At 46.0% G+C, this 7,665-nt stretch overlaps 1 pseudogene; it reads right to left on the bottom strand.

Annotated features, from left to right (window-relative positions):
• Positions 1 to 357: 357 nt before the first annotated feature.
• LOC125532230 lies at positions 358 to 6,988 on the bottom strand (annotated as a pseudogene).
• Positions 6,989 to 7,665: the final 677 nt, after the last annotated feature.

Below are 7,665 nucleotides of genomic sequence, written 5' to 3'. Positions count from 1 at the left end.
CTCCGATAAACGGGAGTTGCATAATCTCATAGTCATAGGAACATGTATAAGTCATGAAGAAAGCAATAGCAACATACTAAACGATCGGGTGCTAAGCTAACGGAATGGGTCATGTCAATCACATCATTCTCCTAATGATGTGACCCCGTTAATCAAATGACAACTCATGTCTATGGTTAGGAAACATAACCATCTTTGATCAACGAGCTAGTCAAGTAGAGGCATACTGGTGACAATCTGTTTGTCTATGTATTCACACATGTATTATGTTTCCGGTTAATACAATTCTAGCATTAATAATAAACATTTATCATGATATAGGGAAATAAATAATAACTTTATTATTGCCTCTTGGGCATATTTCCTTCAGGGATACCATTTGCCTTGATTAGCTTTCGAATGTTATATCTGTTACCATCAATGACGGCACAAATATCATCTGAGTAGATGAAAACCTCCAGAACCATAAGCTGAGGAAACACTGACTCCCCTATCTCGATCTTCTTCAACGCCACATCCAGTACCAACTCGTTGAGACTTTGGAACCCACTTTTCAATACAATATGGTAATCTTTGTCTTCATAGGAGTCATGGTTTAGGGCAAGAGTGGCAAGAAAGGGCAGTTTACCTAGCTTATTGATGAACTCTTTTGTCACCTTTGTCTGCTCCAAAGACAGTTTTGTCAAGTTTGGGAGATAGAAGCCACTGCTCTCTGGCAGTGTTGGCGGCACAATCACCCCCTTTAGTCTCATTTCCTGGAGTCGCGGAAGGTTGGAAACAGTGAACAAATTGGAGGTAATGCTTTCACCTTCTATGCTTAGGAGCATGAGGTACTTGAGTTTGCATACATCAGTCAAGGCATTAGCATTTCTTTCGGGAAGCTTCCATATGTACAAGGACTGAAGCTGTATCATCTTCTCCAGGGTTCTTCTACCCCAGCCATGAACTTGATCTGGCTCTATGCTCTCTAGAGTCTGCAACTGCGTTAGGCGCCCGACTCGAGGAGTGTCGTGACTTGGTTGTCTCAGACATCTAGTGTTTGGAGGCCAGTGAGCTTTCCAATTGATGGTGGTATTGTAGAAAATATAGGATAGCTAATATTTCTGTTGTTCTATGTTGTATTGATCTGACCCAAGTGTGGGGTATATATAGAGTACAATATGAGGGAGAGAGACTTGGAGTAGAGGGCAAGTCGTACACGATTTAATCCTATTCTATCTCTAACTCCTAATCTCTAACTTAAACATAATTATACTTCTAACATTCCCCCTCAGTCGTAGCGGGAGTGAAGCGGACGATTACGACTGAATTTGAAGTCTTGCTCTTTTGTCGTCTTCTCCGCTACGCCCACAGCGGGAGTGTCGTGGACGCAAGTGACGAGGCGGACGCTGTTGACTGGAGTTGTTGCCGATGAGTTGCTGTAGACGCAGCCCCGTATGTTGATGTCGAGGTAGCCGATCATGATGATGTAGCCGTGGTCGAGGTAGTCATGGTCGATGGTGTGGTCGTCGTGGATGATGAAGCCGCACAAAGCCGGAGGCGCAAAAAAATGCGCTCTGATGGAGCTGCAGACATGGACGATGCACCTTGCGAATGTCAGAGGGTGCCGTCGGGATGAGTCCACCGATTTTGCCCAGATCGGAGGAAGCCCATCGAGCACACATCGGTTTTGCCAGAACCGTGTGGCCGTGTAGGGTCGTCACTGTAGTGACGCCGTGTCGATGCAGTCATGCCGTCGTGGATGACGCGGAAGATGCCGTCGTCGTGACACGGTCATTACCGTCGTCGAGGTCGCGCCTTGCAGAAAAGGCCGTCAGAGGACGCTAGGTGTCCATCTTGTGGACGAGGCGGCGGCGGCGGTGTGTTGACGATGATGCTGGTGAAGACCATGTTGATGGAGATCTTGGCGATGAAGTGTCGGCTATGGCGTTGCAACAGCGTGTCGACGATGATGTCGCTTGAAGGCGTCCCTCGTGACGACGATGTGTCGATGCCGTGTCGCACCGGAGAGGTCGATGAAGACTTGCATCTCTCTCCACACCGGCCTGGCATGTGGACGGTGCATGTCATAGTCGCTTTTCGTACATGTGCTCGATGAAGATTTTTTTTCTCTTGGGCACGATGTAGACGTACAGCTCGATGATGTGGCGCGGGTCGATGTAGATCGCTCACCGAAGATAGCTTGGTGCAGCGGTTATTGGACGTGGCTCGAAGATTGCAGTCGGTGCAGGTCAGCCGGCTCGATGCAGAAGTAGCGGATCAATGTCGATGTAGACGAGTTCGGCCGGTGCGTTGTAGTCACGTACGCGTACAAGCCGTACGGCTGCTGTGTGCCGTAGTCGCATGGACGGAAAACTGATTGGAGCTGCACCATCAATCGTGGAGTCCGTGTGGAGTCCGTGACGAGGCTGGTGAATCTGCATGGAGATTTGAACATGGACGATCGTTAATTGTATTTGCACTTGGCTCGTCTTTGCTCACGTACTGTCAACATGCATGGACGGCATGTTCCTCTTGTTTTGGGTGGATCGGGAAGCCGCCGCCCTCCCGGTGTCGGTGCATGGTCCCTCCTGATGCCCGGAGACAGCCCGTGAAGTACCTCGGGCGCCGTCGGTGTGGAGATCGCCTGCATGAGCAAGGCGCTGATCGGATCGTACGTGTGGCAGCTGGGCAGTTTAGCGATGTAGAGCCCGAGCCTGCCGCGCCGCATGAGTGTGCCGCTTCCTGGTTTATCGGTGACGGCCTGATCAGATCGGACGAAGAAGTCCATGCAGATGCAGCCGCCGGGAGATCCGCGTATGCGATACGGATAGATGCCTACGCCGGACGTATTGCATCTAAGGATCGCCGGATTCTTTTGGTGGCTAATGAAAAAACTAATCTAATGAGAATTTCTAAACCTGAAATTGATCTACTGCTGAAGAAATTGAAAATTGGATCTAAATTATGAGAGCGGTCTAATCTTTGATTGATCGGATGCCGCGCCCCCGGAAAGAGGAGATTAATCTCCCCGGGGGCGGCGCGATGTGGAAGTGGAGGAAGGTCCTAGGATCGGCGTCGTTGGACAAACCACTCTAATACCATGTAGAAAATATAGGATAGCTAATATTTCTGTTGTTCTATGTTGTATTGATCTAACCCAAGTGTGGGGTATATATAGAGTACAATATAAGGGAGAGAGACTTGGAGTAGAGGGCAAGTCGTACACGATTTAATCCTATTCTATCTCTAACTCCTAATCTCTAACTTAAACATAATTATACTTCTAACAGGTATCTGTTTCAAAGAGCGGGAGGTGATGCCGAGGTATTGCAAGTGCACCACATTTCCAATATCAGATGGTAGCGTGTCTCCAATCTCAAGGCCATGCAGGTTGATGACACGAAGGTACTCAGATCCTTGCAAGAGTTGCCTATGGCATACTTGATGAGTATGATCTCCTTGGAGTCGGCTGTGGGCCTTGACCTTGAGTGATGGAGACAAGGGCATGCTTGTTGTTTTTGCTTCTCTTCTTCCTTCTCCTCGGTACCCAGAGGGTCTTCTTCCTTCTCGACGGTACCTAGCTGGTCTTCTTCCTTCCTAGCCTCCACTTCTTCAAAGTTTGACAAGATGGACCGCAGCTTGGGCAAATAATGGTTGGCGAGAGCAGCATACTTGTCCCTATGATTCTGGAGGGAAAGGAGGCGTGCATTGGACAGTATAGGGAGGTCATCCCCACCATGGACCTCCACAAAGCTTGCCTCTTGCGCCTCATGAAGCAAGAAGTCATGGACTTTTGTCTGGATGGCCACACGCTCATCTCAGAAGCTTCATACTCCATTGGTGCAAGGTTCACTAACCGCCTTGCAATTAACTCTTTCAAGTACTGTTCACCCACCTTCTCCATTGCTTGCCATCTTTTGGTCTCAGAAATCCCTCTGCCATCCACATGCACACTAAGTTGCGTGCCCTGATAAGTGTGTTCACAGGCAAGGCAGCAAAATACAAGAAGCAAGATTTCATATCATGTGGAAGGTCATCAAAGCACATGGATAATACGATGTCGAGGCGCTTCCATTGAATGGCCTTGTTCTTGAGGTAGTCAAACACTTTCTCCCATTCTCCAGGATACTCCTTGGTTCTTAAAAGGCCAGATAGGACAACTGCAAGTGGCAGACCACTTGTAATCTCAAAGATGTCTTTTCTGTAGTGGTTCTTTCCAACAGCCTCCTTCACGGTTTTCCTGTACTTTTTACCTTTCTCCTTCATGAAAAGTGTCTTTAGGAATAGGTTGGTGGCCTCATCTTCATTGAGATCCTCAAGTTCAATGGGCTACAAGGTCGAAGGTGATGATTCTGGTTTGGTCTGTGTGATTTGCACTACCTTGCTTCCTGCCATGCCGTCTGGAAGGGCATTTAGTATGCTTTTCCACTCTGTGCTGCTGACTTCACCATCTATAACCAGCAAGTACTTTCCTTTTTCTAACTCTTCCTTTAGATTCTTACGAGCCTCCCCTAGCCGCCGGGAGATCCGCGTATGCGATACGGATAGATGCCTACGCCGGACGTATTGCATCTAAGGATCGCCGGATTCTTTTGGTGGCTAATGAAAAAACTAATCTAATGAGAATTTCTAAACCTGAAATTGATCTACTGCTGAAGAACTTGAAAATTGGATCTAAATTATGAGACCGGTCTAATCTTTGATTGAACGGATGCCGCGCCCCCGGGAAGAGGAGATTAATCTCCCCGGGGGCGGCGCGATGTGGAAGTGGAGGAAGGTCCTAGGATCGGCGTCATTGGACAAACCGCTCTAATACCATGTAGAAAATATAGGATAGCTAATATTTCTGTTGTTCTATGTTGTACTGATCTGACCCAAGTGTGGGGTATATATAGAGTACAATATGAGGGAGAGAGACTTGGAGTAGAGGGCAAGTCGTACACGATTTAATCATATTCTATCTCTAACTCCTAATCTCTAACTTAAACATAATTATACTTCTAACAGGTATCTGTTTCAAAGAGCGGAAGGTGATGCCGAGGTATTGCAAGTGCACCACATTTCCAATATCAGATGGTAGCGTGTCTCCAATCTCAAGGCCATGCAGGTTGATGACACGAAGGTACTCAGATCCTTGCAAGAGTTGCCGTATGGCATACTTGATGAGTATGATCTCCTTGGAGTCGGCTGTGGGCCTTGACCTTGAGTGATGGAGACAAGGGCATGCTTGTTGTTTTTGCTTCTCTTCTTCCTTCTCCTCGGTATCCAGAGGGTCTTCTTCCTTCTCGACGGTACCTAGCTGGTCTTCTTCCTTCCTAGCCTCCACTTCTTCTTCAAAGTTTGACAAGATGGACCGCAGCTTGGGCAAATAATGGTTGGCGAGAGCAGCATACTTGTCCCTATGATTCTGGAGGGAAAGGAGGCATGCATTGGACAGTATACGGAGGTCATCCCCACCATGGACATCCACGAAGCTTGCCTCTTGCGCCTCATGAAGCAAGAAGTCATGGACTTTTGTCTGGATGGCCACACGCTCATCTCAGAAGCTTCATACTCCATTGGTGCAAGGTTCACTAGCCGCCTTGCAATTAACTCTTTCAAGTACTGTTCACCCACCTTCTCCATTGCTTGCCATCTTTTGGTCTCAGAAATCCCTCTGCCATCCACATGCACACTAAGTTGCGTGCCCTGATAAGTGTGTTCACAGGCAAGGCAGCAAAATACAAGAAGCAAGATTTCATATGATGTGGAAGGTCATCAAAGCACATGGATAATACGATGTCGAGGCGCTTCCATTGAATGGCGTTGTTCTTGAGGTAGTCAAACACTTTCTCCCATTCTCCAGGATACTCCTTGGTTCTTAAAAGGCCAGATAGAAGGACAACTGCAAGTGGCAGACCACCTGTAATCTCAAAGATGTCTTTTCCGTAGTGGTTCTTTCCAACAGCCTCCTTCACGGTTTTCCTGTACTTTTTACCTTTCTCCTTCATGAAAAGTGTCTTTAGGAATAGGTTGGTGGCCTCATCTTCATTGAGATCCTCAAGTTCAATGGGCTACAAGGTCGAAGGTGATGATTCTGGTTTGGTCTGTGTGATTTGCACTACCTTGCTTCCTGCCATGCCGTCTGGAAGGGCATTTAGTATGCTTTTCCACTCTGTGTTGCTGACTTCACCATCTATAACCAGCAAGTACTTTCCTTTTTCTAACTCTTCCTTTAGATTCTTACGGGCCTCCCCTCTGGAGCATGTAACATTGTCTTCTTTCAAACGCTGAATGATCAACTTCAGGATGTTGGAGGCACTTAGATTTGGTGCAAAGCTCACCCAAGCCTGCACATCAAAGTGATTCTTGGTCCAGTACTCCTCGTACATGTTCCTCACAAGCTTTGTCTTGCCCACACCACTCTTGCCTATCACATAGATCACTTCTGGTCTTGTTGTGTCAGTTCCTGCCTCTAAATATTTCTTCAGATCATCTAGCTGCGTCTGTCGTGCCACAATTGGTAGCACAATTTTATCCCTGTAGTTTAATTTTATGAATTAGTTTACATCTTCTCCACTCACATCAATTTAAGAATAAACATTACATATTCTTCTTTCTTGGAATGGAAGTTTCATTGTTAATCAACACAACAAATTGCACACCTTTTGGTGCTCCTTGAATGCTTCGGACACATGATGTTAGTTATTATGAGGTAATGTTTCTTGCAGTACTAGAAAAATAAGAAAACCAAGACACACACATGGGATACATGGTTGACTATATGTATGAGTAGAAAATCTTTACTTACATCTTCTCGGTACTAGTAGAGGTGTCAGCGGATGGTCTCCAGGTCACAACTGACACAGCAGATGCATCCTCAATTTTGTATCTGTCCTTGTTCGCGATGATGCCCTCTAGCCTTGTATTGATTGATTTGATCCTGCTAGAAAGATTGCGCCGCACGCGCACTTCTGTGGTGAAGCTGGCAAAGAACTTGAGGGTAGCACGAGTCCAGCTTGGGTATCTTAGAAGGAAAAAAGTTAAATTAATAACATCGTCTTACAGTTGTGTTTGAGCATATCTACGACATGTATTATCTGAAAGCTCCAAAATCACCTTTAATTTGCCATCATGTTCATATAGCCTTATTATTTATATGTCAATCACCGAGTGACTGATCTTTTGAGAATGCACGCGCAAATAAGAAACTAAAAGTAATCCATGGCTAAAGCTGGACAAATTTTAGGGAGGTTCAAAATCAGCACCCTGCTCGTATGTATTGTGTGAGGGGTGTGCTTTGCTATAGATAATACACCTGATATTGAGTAGAAAACTTGAGTGAACCTAGGTGTCTTGCTTATAATACGTCCTGACTTGGGCCACTTGAGCTGCGGCAGGCTTATTATTTGTTCTTGCAGTTACCATAGAATAGAAGCCTCTAAAGTGCATAGCTAAAATATTACTAGTGGTTAAGCTATGCAATAAATTTCAGGGCCGGCCCTGTGTTTCGGGAGGCCCTAGGCGAACTCGACGACATGGGCCCTTTAAGTCCTAAGACTGTGTGTGTGTGTTTGCATGATACATATATATAACTTCATTTGCATAATACTAAAACTAAATTTTCAACCACACATCTTTAGTTTGAAATTTGACTATAATAGTCGTTGGACAATGCAAAATAAAACAAACATGACATGATTA

This window comes from Triticum urartu, unplaced genomic scaffold (assembly GCF_003073215.2).
Source record: "Triticum urartu cultivar G1812 unplaced genomic scaffold, Tu2.1 TuUngrouped_contig_9440, whole genome shotgun sequence".
NCBI classification, from domain to species: Eukaryota; Viridiplantae; Streptophyta; class Magnoliopsida; order Poales; family Poaceae; genus Triticum; species Triticum urartu.
This window is presented reverse-complemented; position numbering and strand designations above follow the sequence as displayed.